The sequence below is a fragment of the Hoplias malabaricus genome, chromosome 6, assembly GCF_029633855.1.
Source record: "Hoplias malabaricus isolate fHopMal1 chromosome 6, fHopMal1.hap1, whole genome shotgun sequence".
NCBI classification, from domain to species: Eukaryota; Metazoa; Chordata; class Actinopteri; order Characiformes; family Erythrinidae; genus Hoplias; species Hoplias malabaricus.
In genome coordinates this window covers 20,423,563-20,439,888 of record NC_089805.1, presented here as the reverse complement: position 1 = coordinate 20,439,888, position 16,326 = coordinate 20,423,563, and the positions used below count along the sequence as shown (strand labels likewise).

Below are 16,326 nucleotides of genomic sequence, written 5' to 3'. Positions count from 1 at the left end.
TTTAACAAGATTTTTTTTTTTCGAATAAAATCACAATTACAGTCACCCTAAAAATGCCAAAAGAGAAGGAGAATGTATGAATTTTAAATTACAGTTATGCATGACAGTAAAAAATCTTTAAACATTTGTAACTTGTAATTTCTAAATTTAATCTAATAAGCAACAGAGACAGTTGAAAAGAGTTGAGATTTCAACATGTATATATTTCATACAAAACAGAACAAAACACAAAAATATCCAAGTATAAATATATGTATCTAATGTTTAAAACAACAAAAAAGATTGAGATGAAAAAAGCTTGTATGAATGGCGGAGTACTTTCAGCAGAATAATAAACATTTGATTGGACTTGTTTGCATTGTTGCAGTCCACCTGAAGACCACTTCAGCTTGGCTAATCAAGGTCTTGCAGCGCATTTGACAGTGAAGGTCAGTTGTGTGAATTCAGCAGAGAATTCATCTCGGCTTCCGGGATGATCTTTTCCATCTGTACACAGCCTCTTCCCTGGTGAACACGAGTGTATTGGGTTTTGCATGTGTGTGTGTGTGTTTTCATATATTGCTCAAGGCCTCCTCAATTGAAAGGCTTGAAGAACGTCTACTCTGAGGACTGGGCTGAGACTGCGGCAGTGAACGGGGCTCTTCTACAACAGAAATGTTGATCGTCAGTGTTGTAGACATTAAGCCTCAGGTTTCCAACAAAACGTCTCTTGAAAGGTGAGGGATTCACTGCTGATTGAATACCCTCCTGCCAGCAGTGGTAGACGCTGGAGAGAAACGCTACAGAATGTTAAAGCAAAGCAGGGCTTTGGACAGCGTGTTCTTTCTTTAACATTGATGCCTTTAATATAGACTAAACAAATCAGTCAATAAATATTATAGCATTGTTCCTCCAGATATGAAGATACTGCAAAATATAATTTTCCTGAATTATATTACCTTAGTATTACAGTTTGTACGCCTGCTTTTTCAAAACCCTAAACACAGTAACATATCTACCTCATACAAGTAGCCAAATAGTGAATTTTCTGCTCAACCCCACATTTTGTTAATTAAATAAGTCTTCATTTCAATATTCAAACAAAACTTTCTCTACATTCACTAACTCTATCAAAACATGGCAAACCTGCCTCAATATTGAGTGATACGTTCAAAACATTGGCACATGTTTTCTATCCAAGAGTAACATATAGTCAATCACAGAAAAACAACTCTCAAAATTTTAACAGATGATGGCATTACTTTCCATGTTTCAGTTCTATCAGCAAACAATAGATGTTATGACATCCACTGTCTTTTTCCTGGAAACCACTAAAATTATTGCTTTATTGTCAAATGTGTGCATTTGGTGAATGATTCATATTTACTGTATTGTAGACAAAAAAAAAAGAGTTTATGACAGACTTGTGCAGTAAAAGTATTTATAAATGTACACTCTCAGAAAAAAAGGTACTGTACAGGTACATGATTGTCACTAAAGGTACAAACAATGTAAATGTACCTTTAGAGTTCAGTTGTGTTCCCTAAAGGTATAGGAGAGGCAAATTTTTGTAAGATTTTATTATAGAACTGTGTCAAATAAAATAAAAGTCCTGGAGATTGAATGGGGCGTATGAAATCAACACAACCTTAAAATCTATAATTATAATAGGCTGTGGTACAATTATGTTCCCTAACCAAACATATGGGATATGTACCATTGAGGGTACCACCACAGTGACAGTTTTTCTGAGAGTGTAGGATCATGACATTTCTACCAGTAATCAACAAAAAATCCCACAAACCTGGCCTTTGGTCCCAAATGTGTAAAAATGAAATATACAAATACAGTAAAAATAGGCACAGAAAGTGTGAAAAAACACAAATAGCACAGTCCTTTTTCAAGCTCTCCTTTGTCTAGACTTTGTTTTCTTTTTCTTTCTCACTCTTTTGCTTCTGTATGGTGTTGTATACCCACACTGACTACTCAATCCTGAAAGCACCTTTGGATGAGTCCATGTCATTGACAGCACTTCAACACCAGTGTCTGTCTCAGAGTGAGTTTAGAATCCGGTGTGATTCATCTACATCACATATTTCTCATGTGTCTTTGATCTGTTTATTCAGAAATGCTTATCATTTCACCTGCCAATGTTCCAGAAGTTTATGTTTTTTACTGTATTCATGTTTGAATATTAGGGTTTGCTTTCTGGCACACTGTATGCAAGCTTTTGTAAATGAGTCAAGAAAGATCCATTGTTTTGGTTTTGGAAAAGTTTGTATGTGCAGGAAGTTTAAGCATTTTAGAAACATGTTAATTTACTGTATATTTTGTTAAAACAACATGAACTGTGTTAATGGTATAGTTCACAACTGACAGATGTTGTGCTAATTTGTGTTTAGTGTTTTGAAAATATGACAAAGTGATGTTAGCGATTGTAAAAAACTGTAAGACCTACAGGACTTAGTTATATATCGTAACAAAAAAACATGGGCGACATCACCTGTTCCACCACATGGGGTGGTGCAATAGGTAGTGTCGCTGTCAACCCATTCCTCCAGATGCTCTGGTTTCCTCCCACAATCTAAAAACACACATTGGTAGGTGGACAGGCTATGTGTCCAGAGGTGTGAGTGTGTGAGCCCTGTAATGGACTGCACACAAATTTGTGTTCTGTCTTGTGCCCCCTAATACAGAGTAGACTCTGGACCCACCATGATCCTGTAAATGATGAAGCAGAACAACAAATGGGGTGTATCTGCCATTTAATCAGCTCTTTTCTATAAGATAATATAAAAAATTTCCATGATATATATAAATGTATAAAAATAAAAAAATGTCCATTCTCTCAGCTCCACTGACCATACAGGAGCACTTTGTAGTTCTACCATTATAGACTCTGCATACATTCTTATTCCCATTTCATCCCGCTCTTCAATTGCCTGCACAGAGCAGGTATGATTTGGGTTTTGGATGTTTCTCAGTGCTGCAATGATGCTGATGTCGTGGTGGTGTGTTAGTGTGTGTTGTACTGGTATGAGAGGATCAAGCACAGCAGTGCTGCTGGATTTTTTAAAGCCTCAGTGTCACTGCTAGACTTAGAATAGTTCACCAACCAACACAAACTGTGATGCACCTGATGAGCTAATGTCTCTGACTTTTTATCTACAAGGTGGACCAACGAGGTAGGTGAGTCAAACAGATTGGACAGTGAGTGGACACAGTGTTCAAAATCTCCTGACCATTCACTGTATAGAATGTACATAATGTTCTGAGGATGGCATTTACAAGTCTCATGCTTTCTCCACACATGAAACTTTACAAAGAGAGAATGAGATATTATTGAATCTTCAGTGTGCTGGACTCACAAGCTGTCTAAACCCCTATTCAGACGGAATAAGTTTTACCTGTGGATGTGGGGTAAAGTAATCAGTATTGGAGTAGTTTTAATTATATAAAAATAAATTATTTTTCCGGAGTGCGCACTCCTGTTTCAGGAAACATCCTGAGACTTTAACCTACTGTAAAACAAGCTGTAAAAATAACCCTGAGTTATATTAATCTAGTTAGAACAGCCACGTGGGGAAATATTCCATCATATTCTAGGGAAAAGGAGTTTTTCATGGGATTTCTTGAGACTGGAGCTGGAAAGGATGTTTAGTAATGAAATATACGATTGAAAAACAAGGCTAAGTTCAGCTCAGCTGCCAAATGACACACCATATGCATCCACAAGAAGACCTCAGGAGACGGATGGTACTGGTAGGTGTAAGTAGGGTTTATGCACAATAGCAGCTAAAGATGTGTTATGAACGTGTCCTACACTTTTAAAGAATACAATGTAATAATGGGATTTTTTGTATCCTTACCTCCCCCTACCTGGTGCTGGGTGTAATTCATGTTTACAGTACTGTCATGAAATCAAGTCTCACACATATCTATCTAACTCTCTATCTCTCGTTCACTCACATAAACATTACCGGCTCTCTGGGCTTCTACTAACACACACTCTCTCCATCTCTCTCATAGACCAACACACACTCACATCCCCACCACTCATCTCTCTCTCTCTGTCTCTCTCTCTCTGGTAAGTGTATATATTACTTTGATAATAGCCAATGAGTGTAGGGGTGAGATTTGGAAAGATTCAGCGAAGTATTTTGACAAAGGTTGCAGTAAATACAGTTCCAGTGGTAAAGTGCATATGCAGACTGGGTTTGTAAGATGGATGATTGTGGTGACTGTGGTCCAGATCACTGTACTACTGGCTGTTCAACATCCTGATGGCCTGGAGGAAGAAACTGTCTCAGAACTGGCTGGTCCTGGAATGCATGCTTCTTTACCTCCTGCCACAAGGCAGTAGAGAGAAGAGACAGTGGCTTGGGTGGGTGGAGTCCTTCATGATTCCCCTTGTCTTCCTCAGACAGTGGCTGGTGTATAGATCGAGAAGGTTTGGGAGCTGGACCCCAGTGGTATGCTGGGCTGTGTGCACTACACTCTGCAGAGCTTTCTGCTCAAGAGCAGCGCAGGTCCCAGGTGGTGATACAGCCTGTAAGAATGTCTCCATAGTGCAGATGTATAATGTTCTGAGGATGCAGGGTTTCATACTGAATCTCCTCAGCCACCTGAGAGGTAGAAGATGTGCTTTTGGGCTTTCTTTGCCACCAATGTGGTCTGTTCTGTCCATGTGAGGTCCTCTGTGATGTGATCACAGAGAAACCTGAAGCTGCTGACACTCTTCACTGTGGTTCCCCTGATGGAAATAGGAGTGTGTACTCTCTCCTTCTTCCTGATGTCCACTATAAGCTCCTTGGTCTTGTAGTGTGGTATGATGAATGTGTATTAATTTCTAATAAGAAATTGTGACTTACTTAGAGTTTATTTTTAATACCCAAACTTTAGCTCGTTTCAGAGACACACCAAGCCAAGATTGGAATTTGAGTTAAGCTTTTCAGAAAGAACTGGCCCCAAATTGGTGCCTGGCTGTTTGTGTCAGAGAGTCATAAAACTGACACTATAGGCCCTTTCAAGGAAAGTTTACGACAGGGTCAAGAAAATAATCTTTTGGGGGACACTCCTGAGGATTAGTTTATGCTCTGTATGAACTGCTTAATGAAGAACTTTTCAAACTATAGAATTAAACCTTAATTCCCATTGTTTTAAACAATTTAAAGTTACATATGTGCACAACTGTTTGAAATGAATTCCATTTGGACAATCAAAATGGGTGGGATTAATTTACATGTGTTTAAAATCATTTTTGTTTTAAATGAATTTATGTAGAACCAAGGTAGCCACATACTATGTGTGTAGTTCGTTAATAATTATGTAAAACACGGTTGTCTTAATGATATTACTTTGTGTTAACATATAATCTTTTATACTGCAAAGTATGATTCAGAAGTTTGAGATTCATTCAAAGGAGATGGTCTTCAAGCCTTTGTCTTGTCAAGGGTCATAAATGTTATGTGATGTCACTACCAAGGTACAGGAAGCAGCCAATCAGGAGCAAGAGAGGCTCCAATCTTATCCAATCTGTATTAAAGGTGGGTCTTCTAAACTCTGGTTAAAACCAGTGGCGCCAAATGACACACCCTTCTCTGCTTCTCCTTCTCTACCTTTTTTTCTCTTCGCTTCACTTCACACTTTTTCTCTTTCAGCCTTTTTCAAGGCTAAAGAGGAAAATGACTCGGGTTTTGAAATGACTCTGCAGGCTCCTCTGCAGGCGTCAGACTCATGGCTTTCTTAAACAGTCTTGGACCCCTAAAGCTTAGTCTAGATAGAAAACCTTAGGGAAGGAAACCTTAGACATCTGACCCTCAAAAGGATGACAAAGCTTCTGGACCAGCAATGACGAAGATGGCCACACACAGCCTCAGAATGACCTTCTGAGTTTAGGCCCAGGAGAGACCTGCTTGGACGGTCTCTCACAAGGTGGCAGATCAGCAATGACGGAGAATCCCCACAGAGAACTTCAGAACGCCACCAGCTCCGATGGAGGTGTCACTGTATCTAAAATCTCGAGAGAAAAGGAACGCCCAAGGCTGCAGCTACAAGGCCCGCATCTGCAATTCTCCAGGAAGTCGTGCCGGAAAGCACAGCGCGTCAGCAACATACTACCAGCTATACTCCAGTCCCAGTCCACAGATACGTAAGGTCACATGGTCTCATTTCTTTCATTGCTCAGGGTTGGTGCTGAATGCTTGCTGGGATCAACAATAGCCTTTCTTAGAATTTAGGGTAATTATCATAGAGACGTTCCCTCATATATTAATTTCCCTGTTCACTCATGTATCGCTGTAATCCATTTCATTATATGAATGTATAATCAATATTCATTATTTGATAATACAATTAATAAACCAGTGATAAAACCACTCCTTGGTTATGTTTGTGTGTGCACGTTTCTTGTATAGAATTATTACTTCTATTTCAGATTCAATTTCAGAGTCAAGAACCTACGGTGGGTCAATGAGCATAATTCATTAATAATAATTCATTCTAGCTAATTCTGCTATATAATATGTAAAGTCATCTAACATGATGACCTACTTGTCTAAGCTAAAATTGTATAGGTAAAAACACTACATATTATTTAACATATTATTTATAATTATTATATTAACATAATATTATATTAATATAATATATTAATATTAATATAATATTAACATATTATATAACACACAGCCCTGAGGGTCACCAATGTTAACGCTCTGTGATGAGGACGTGATGCTTCCCATCCTTGTGATGGAAAAATGCAAACTAACACTGTAATCCATGTATGATGATCTAACACAGTAGATGATATGTTGTGATTATGGTATAGAACAAAATGTGCTGTGCTTGACCTTGTGTGTACCTTTAAGAAAGAAGAAGTGCTTTACAGGTAATGGTCAAGTTAGATTTAGGGAAGCTTAATCAAAATATCAAATATGCATAAGAGGGCAACATAAGTAGAAGTAATAATTGAGCTAGCAAAATCATATAGAGAACATTTAGACCTTGTGAAAGTAATCAGACATAACCAGACAATTGTACGTGACAAAATCCATATATAAATTGGTGATTGTCCAAATAAACTAGAGATTGGAGTGAGAGTTGACTCTGTGTCTCCATTACTCTGGTTTCTCCTCAGATCTGGGCAGAATCTATCTTCCTTTCAGAATCTGTCTTCCTTCATATCTTGTGCATCAGGGGTCTCAGAGTGGAGTAGCAAGTACCACTTACCTTTGGCCTGTCAGGAAGTTCAGGATCCAGCTTCACAGGGAACTGTTCAGACCCAGATCCTGGAGCTTGATGTCGAGTTTCGGGGGAATGATGGTGTTGAATGCAGAGCTAAAATCCACAAAGAGCATTCTCACATACATGTCCTTCATTTCTAGGTGGGAGAGGGCAGTGTCAGGCTATTGCATCATCAGTGGATCTATTCTGCCTATATGCAAACTGTAGTGGATTCATGGTGGTGGGTATAGAAAAGAGCAGATGAGGTCTCTAACCAGCTTCTCAAAGCACTTGCTTATGACATAGGTTAGAGCTACTGGGTGCCATTTAGGCAGGTAAGGCTGGCAGTCTTCAGTAACTGGGTGGCCAGTTTAAAACATGATGGCATGACAGAGATTGATTGAGAGAGAGATTGACAATGTCAGTAAATACCCCTGCTAGGTGATCAGCATATGCCATGAGTTGGGCAGGTTGATGTGCTTAAAGGATCTGCGTACATCAGCTATGGAGACAGAGGGAGGGACAGACTGATGGTGGGGGGTCTCTCCGATGGCGTGGTGTGTGATGTTGACTACATGATAAAACCTATATCACTCATAATATACACTGGACCATGTTATTACAACCATAAAGTGTAACTTTGCTGGTACGCTTGCTGTTATAACCACACAGCAACCATCAGAAAATATCTTATTACCAGAATCCAGCCAAAGTTAGCAGGTGCTAGCACTCGCCCTTGTTCATCAGTAAATCTTAAAAAAACTGATTATAACACTGTCCTCAAGAAAGCTTGGACAACCTGCATAACACTTTCAACAAAACTTATCACTAACTAGCACCACAACACACTTACTACTGTTACAGCTCACTCTACTATGTAAATTAGTCCAGTATTAACTCTTGTATGGCCACTCTCTCACTCACTCTTTCTCCTCCTAGCTGCCTGTGCCATAATGTCCATACCAGGAATATGGAGCTAGATTGTTCTTGTAGCAAGGTGACTATCCATGAGATTTGTGCCGTAAAGTGATATGCGTTTCTCACAAGAGCCCTCTACCCAATGATTTAGAAGTTGTTTAGCCCAGTAAACCAGCAGTGTACCTGGTGCAGCAGCCACAGAGGCTCTATTCTTCCTATTACAGGTCCAAAGAACATCACAAATCAATTAAAGAGGCTGCAATTTAGTGTTCCTTTAAAGTTACCATTAAACGGTTTATAATATCAGTTATAATAACTGTGAAGGATTAGCAAAGTTTTTGCCATCTTCTTGTCCAGTATCTATTTTAAAGGACTAGAAGATAAGGTCAATGAGGGATGGATATTTTTGGTGGGAGGGCTGTTCTCACAAAAGTAATCACAGTCTAAAAGGTCCATTTGTTCTGCTGTGTCTGATCCACAGTGCTCCCAACTCTGTGATTTTTCACAAAGATTTCTTATCCAGTGATAATCATTAGAGACATCCATTGGTAAAATGGCATTACCCCAGGTCCCCATGTAAAACAAATCCCATCTGAATAGGGCTTTACTCTGAATAATCAGGAATGTAAAAGTCAACCAATGGAAGTGCCAGAATTCAAATACTGAAATCAGTATTCAAGTTCACATAATAATATATCTTCACAGGAAGACTGGAAATACACAGGCTGACAATTCCATCAAACACAGGTTGCTTTTCTTGAACAGGACTGTAAAAATGTGTTTAAGAATTTGTACTATTTTGTGTGTAAACATACATATACTTCTCTAATATAGAACATGACTGCCTCAATGTGGGCATCCTGCCAAAGGTGTCTTATTATGAATGCGTTTCCAAGGACGTGTTGTTAGGGACGTGACTGGAAAGGCAGAGGTGGCATGGCTCTGGAGCTGCTTTATCGTTCACATAAATAAGCAGATCTGGATGATGTCCAGATATCTAGGTCCAGAAACAATGAATAAATATTTCTCTGACAAATAATATGTTGTCAGAACATCTACCGAGGACAAAACAGCATGAAGATGACAAGTCATCATCCTCCAGCTCTGTATCTGTTCGGTTTAGCTCTTCAGAGACTCATCTTCATAATTCATCAAGCACAAAACCGTACAGATTTCCCTCATCTATTTTTAAAAATGAAACTCGTGTATGATTTGTGAATAAATGATTCATTCATAAAATGTGCTCCTCTCTGCGCTACTAATTGTCTGAGCAAACAGGGTTTTTATATTTTCATGTACAAATATAAGCCTAATGTCATACATTAATTTTTGACATAATTTGTTTCCAATGTTCACACTACAGTTCACAACATTAACCTTCAAAAATACTCCAGCTATTGGTTTGAATGCACATCACTAACTCTGGATAAATAAATCAATAATACATTCTTTTAAAAAAAATTAAAAATGCACTTTAGATACACTCACTTAGATGAAGAAAAATATATCACAGTCTATTCAGATATAAAAGAAAGCTTGTACATATTTAATACAGTCATAGACAACACAGTGGCGCACAGAGAGTGCCAATTATACATGCAGATACATTTTACTATGGGTAGTGCACAAATGTATGCACTGCAACACATTTCTCAGCAGATTTAAATTAATAAAAAAGGGGCTATCACCAAGTTTATTGTGGAAAACCTACTGTAAATCTGAAAGGGAAGTCATGGCAAGGGCATGTTCACACTGTGCACAATGAAATAAATCTGAACAGAACCAGGAGTTTTGATGTGCTGCCATGTCTTCTATCACCATTTAACATATTTCCTGAGAAAGCATGAGAGCTTATTCGGAGCATATATTGGATTGATAAGAGCACATTCTGGTTATGTTTAACCAGAGTTCCCAAATGTCATCTATGTCTTGGTTGTCCAAAGAAAAACATGTATCTCCAAAATAGTAGCTACTTTTAACTTTTAATGGTAGTCATTGTAAAAAGATTTGTTACATTTAATTTTGGAGCATTTCCATCGGTCCATCCATCATGAAATGATCACACAATGTGAAGGACACTGTTCAAATGATGTAGTAAACTAAAAATTCACAAAAATTGAGATGATTTTCATTGGACACAAATGATAAAAGAGTAAGTCATATTCCTTTCTGACACCAACAAAATAAGAATCTAGGAATGTTTATCTTTGTTAGACTTTAGTCATTACGTATCAAAGAAATTAACAACATCAATGAAACAAAGAAATGTAGAAATGGCAGAAATGGCAGCAACTTTGGCCACTGAGGAAAAGAAGCCAAGAATACTTTTTAAAACATGGTATTGCATAACAACAAGAAGGATTTCACCACTTTTAAGAGTAAAAAAAGTATCCCTTTTCCAATATAGATTTATATTTGCTAAAATATTAATAGTGGATAGAGATCTTTAGGCAAAATCACACCATTAAAATCTAACAACCCTAACCCTAAAACATACAAATATAAATTTAGTCACTGAACACTACAACTGATTCCATCCATCTACTCCATCTACCAGCCAAAATTCTCAGTTATTTTGAAATCAGATCAGTTGTTAGAAATGAAAATAGATAAATACAAGGATAACTAATAATAAGCACAGTATTAAAAAGAAAAAAAAAGAATTAATAAGGAATATGTCAGTATGGAATTTTTAATCAAGCATAATTAAAATCAGCGTGAATGGGGAATCATATCACATTTCCCCCTGATGAGTTTCTGAGAGAAACAAGGAAGGGCTTTGAGTAGCTAAGTGTTTAACTAAAGCTCCTTCCTCATGTGAATGTTACTCCAGAAAATTTCCAGGCTTTATCCTGAGGAGCTGTATGCGTGAAAGCTAATGTCCATAACAGTTGTACGGGACATTACACTGACTTTACTCTGCCAACACCCTACTACAAAGTCCAGGTAAAATCAGAATGAGTGTATGTGTGAACAGAGCTGAGAATATTCTGAGGAATCTTGCCATGCCTCATAGGTGCCACCCCCTGTTTCAATAAATTTGGGGGTATAGAATCAAAAGATGTATACGTATGTGTCAGAGAAGGGTGGATTGAAAATATTCTTATCTACAAAAGTAGGGCACTACAGAATAAGTTTAGGAACCACTGGATTAATTAACATTCCCCAACAAAAATTAGAAAGGTGGGAAATCCTTCATTACACTTTAATTTAAGATTGAGGAAAAATATTACACAAAAAAAGTGTTGTTGGAATGAAGCTTTATATGTGTGAATGTAATACTGATATAAGTGATTACAATATTAGAGAGAATAGATACGTTTATTGGGGGAAACTAGACAAATGAAAGGCGGATCTAGTACCCTGTTTAACCATCTCTAGCCTAGATACAAGATGGTTACAAGACTGGGCTTGTAGATGCTGCACACTCTTAGGTTGCTGAAGCTGATGTCCCATAAATACTCAATTGGGGATGAATCTGCTGTCAGGTTTGCTTGTTGTGTGTGGGTGAACATTATTCTGCTGAAAAATGCCAGTTGGAAGCCCTGCCTTAGAAGGAACTTGTGTCTGCAGGATAGTGACTACACCATTAGCACTTTTCCACCAATGAGTATCTAAAACGTTATTTCTCAGCTGGAAAAGAGCAGGTTCTTCAGCATGAACTGTGGTGTCTTCCATGGGCTTGTCGAGCTAAGGAAACTCCAGAAAGAGCTCCAAGCCTCAAACAAAATGTTAGCTTGCAGTAGAGATGAGCGTTGTCATTTGCAGCATGTTATATAAATAAATCATAAGAAATAACAGAGGAATGTCTTTCATTTGTGTGTGTTTCTGGGGCTGTGTTTAGCGCAACACGAGACACATTGGCAAATATTCTCTGCTGTTCACAAGCCAGAATGGCTCAGAGCTCTGCAACATTTACACACATGTATCATACATCACTATGATCTAAACCAGCTGTAAACAAAGAATAAACAATTTGTAATTACTCTGTCTGTTTATCACTGGGTCTGAAATTTGTTAATAACTGGCTCTGAATTTGGCCATAGTGACCCTAGAACTGAGACCTGACAGTGCCATGTTGGAGTATCCTTGGTCCCATCCAAGGATGAAACCAACCCTAACCCTTTAGTTCACTGGAGAGGACCCAGGTTCCAAGAATCAGGAATTACATGGTACTACATCTGACATCAGGTAATTATATTATTTGTTTTAATGTGAGCAGCTGGTGTAGACTATGCCTTATTTAGTGGGTAAAGTTATGAAGAAGACAGATCCCGGTAACCACAGATGAGGTGATGTGAGATCCAGTAACACACTGTACCACAATCAGTTTGAATACATACAGAATATAGAATACCCAACTTAATGCACAGTGACAGATGGAAGTAGGACATGTGGGTTCTACTGGATAATGCCATGTGCTTAGGCCCAAAATGTTTTACAAGTTAATAAGTGAAGTTCTTGGAGCCACAGTTTTTTTTTCTTCTTGGGGTGTATGCAAATTTGTAGAGTTGCAGAACAAGTTCCTTTCTCACCTCACATACTGTCAGTTTTGGTACTGACCCCAATTTTGGCTTCACTGTGTAACTACTAATCACAGTAGTGTTTTTTTGAGAAGCTGTTTGACTGCCTAAGATACACACTGGCATGCAGCTGGAATCGTCCCTTAAATCAGACACTGATTAGGGTCTCGAAAAGTCCAACGACTTGGACACTGGGGAGAATTAATCAGTCAAGTTGAAGAATGCATAAGAAGTGGACGCCTGCGTGGCCAGCTTGAGGGGAATTGAGGTGGTCACCTTTAGGTCACATGGAAACTGTCATTTAATGTCAGGCTGCTCTGTAACATTCTGGAACACAGGTTTGTCGACCCCCCCCCCCCCCCCACCACCACCTCTTTTCTCCTCAGGAGCCTTCACATAAAGGCCATGGGTTTGTGTTGAGAAAAAGAGAGAAAAGCAGGGCAATACAGGGCAAAGGAGAAGGCCTATAGGAAAGAAAGATATCCTTCACTGTAGTTTATTCTAAAAATAACCATTAAAGCTACTAAGTAGATTTCTAATTGTAATCATGTTACCCAGGAAGACTAATGCATTGTTAGTAGTCTCCCTTAAGGACTCTTATTAGAAGAGGGTGCTCTACTCTACTCTGAATTTTTGCTTTTCCATTAGGCAAATTTGTACCTGTACTTCAATGCTCGGGACCACCACAGAGCAGGTATGATTTGGATGGTGGATCATTCATTCTCAGTGCTTCAGTGATACTGTTCATATACATATACATATACAAAACAATAAAAATTCAATCATGAAATGTGACATCTCTCAAATGGAGCATACAGTAGTACAGTATGTCAATCCAGACTATGCTGAGGGTAAGGAGATGAGAATAAAAAAACAACAATATTGCATAAGGAGCTGGATTAAAAACCTAAGAGACAGTGAAAACTAAACTGACTCATGCAGGTGTGTTTCAGACACTTTATGAAGTTTGATTAAGTAAAAATTTGTTTGACCACATTCTTAGCATTTTGCCAGTCTTGTGTTATATTCCAGGATTTTTTAACTTACTGCAGGCGAAGTTCATCACTGTGCTCCAGCCAATGCCAAGCAACACTGCTTATTTACACTTAAGACAACTCACCTATATCACGCTCATTCTAACTGGATGTTGTGATGCATAAAAACAAAAGGGGTTGTGTCCCAAACTAATTAAATAAACGCCACTCCTAGATTTAAAAAATTTAAAAACTTTAAAAAAGTTTTAAAAACTTATATTTTGTGTGTTGGGCGGCACGGTGGCGCAGCAGGTAGTGTCGCAGTCACACAGTTCCAGGGGCCTGGAGGTTGTGGGTTCGATTCCAGCTCCGGGTGACTGTCTGTGAGGAGTTGGTGTGTTCTCCCCGTGTCCGCGTGGGTTTCCTCCGGGTGCTCCGGTTTCCTCCCACAGTCCAAAAACACACGTTGCAGGTGGATTGGCGACTCGAAAGTGTCCGTAGGTGTGAGTGTGTGAGTGAATGTGTGTGTGTCTGTGTTGCCCTATGAAGGACTGGCGTCCCCTCCAGGGTGTATTCCTGCCTTGCGCCCAATGACTCCAGGTAGGCTCTGGACCCCCGCGACCCTAAAATTGGATAAGCGGTTACAGATAATGGATGGATGGATGGATTTTGTGTGTTTAGCTCGAGTTGGGAATCAGTATGGACGAGTTACAAGTTGAGCCTTAAGTCTATTTGTCTGAAACTTAAGTGCAACTCAAATAAAAGGCGCTATCTCGAGTGTTCATCTCTGCAGTAGAGATCACATTTTGATTTATTCGACTCACAACAGCAGCTCATAAAATTACGCCATGGACATTTGAAGGGGTTCAAATGCTCCTTGGAGTGGTGTCTGTTGAAAATCTCCAATATAAGCTAGATGATGCAACACGGAACAGGAAAAATATGCTGATCTGGTGCATGGTTAAACTGTCTTCTCTCCCAATAAAAACAAAAGCAACAGTCAAATACACAATGAATAAACAACATTTAATCTTACTGCACCCATTGTTGTGGTTTCCAAAGCCCACAGTTCCCATTAGACATGGTGTTTTGTCACATAACTAGCAACATTTCACGGGGGAAGAAGCTATGCTTGTGGAAAACAAAACAGGTACCAGGGACTAAAAACAAATAGAGCCGAGTAGAGTAGGTACCATGCAGTGGAAAATTTGGGCTACGCCACTAGCAAGTGGACATTCTTTTTATTGTTAAGCGGGCTGTTTAGTTTTTAATAAACACCAAGCAAGAATAAAAAAGTAGCAACTAACGGTAGGTTGTAAAACTAGCCTCTGTAAAGACGCAGAAGATGGAGTAGGCTAAAATAACCAGATAATTACAAACAAATCTGCAGCCTAAAGGCTTAGTCCATTTAATACCATAAATAATTATTATTAAGTATTTTTTTAAATCAAATTTAACGACAAAAACCACAGCTGCAGCATGTGAACTTGCCGCTGTCATGGTCAGTGTTATCTGTGGCTTGTGTCAAAGTCTCAGACTCGAGTCCCCATCTTTGGTGCAGCAGTCTTTTCACTACACTATTCTATATACTGTCCTAGAGGAACATGAGATCGGATGTAAAGTACCAAGTAGACTTTAGCTTAAGCCTTTTGCTGCTGGGATATTTCCAAAGAAAAAGAGAAAAGAGCCCAGGGCTGTGTCCAAAATGGCTCCCTGTTTACATTTTAGGGCACTACTGAGTATGTCAGCCATTTTGCACTGAGTGTCGGAATAGTAAAATGTAATTCTAGTATTACTTTGAGGGAACTAAAATCTCCCATAATGCTCTCATAATCTGCATTAAATATTGCAGCTTACTGCATAAGCTGAATTTGTACCAAAATGCATTGCGTTTCTTTGTTACTAAACAACGGACAGTGGAAGTGTCCGAATTCACTTATTCCATGCCTCACTATATAGCACAATATTAATGAGGGAGTAGGGAGGCATTTCGTTCTCAGTCCAGGAGTCTCACAAGTGTCTCCTACTGAGTTGTAGTGGTGATCTCAAAGACTCAAACTGTGCTCAGATTTGCTGAAATAGCACCACACATTATTATCTCCAACTGAACTATAGAAAAGGACACAACCATATCTCATCTAAGACAAAGAACCTGTGTTAATGCTTTATTTGGAGGCTACCTACATAGGGACTTCACAGGAGCATAAGCATTGAATGACATTGAGAAAGCAATACAGTAATATTTATGAAAAGTTTATGTCAGTAATCACAAAATGACACAAGATACTGTATGAAGTAACTGTCACTGAATTGATAACTGCCCTTAAACTAGGTTCTGTTTCTTATATAAAACATTTAAGATGCATCCATCACAATATATATGGTTAATAAATGTGTCACTGTATTTTCTTCATAAAATATTTTACGCCATCTTACAGACACTGCCATAAGTTGTTTAGTGCTCAGGTATTATTCTAACAAAAAGAATGGGTTATCATTTAAAACTAGACAGGTAATATCAGTGTAAAATTTTAAGGTGAAAGAAGGGAATGTATACATATTTTACCAGTTGATTTTAGTTTTAATGGTATATTACTTTCATTGTATCATTTTATTTCTTAATTTTCATTATTATTTTAATCAGTGTTGTTATGGATATTACAACCTTTATTTCTATTACATATTGAATTTTAATGTTCATTTATTTT

The 16,326-nt window shown here is 38.4% G+C and overlaps 1 protein-coding gene across 1 annotated transcript in view; it reads right to left on the bottom strand.

Moving 5' to 3' along the window:
- The window catches only part of grin2da (glutamate receptor, ionotropic, N-methyl D-aspartate 2D, a), a 196,206-nt gene that overhangs the window by 91,362 nt on the left and 88,518 nt on the right, over positions 1 to 16,326 (bottom strand). The window lies entirely within an intron of this gene.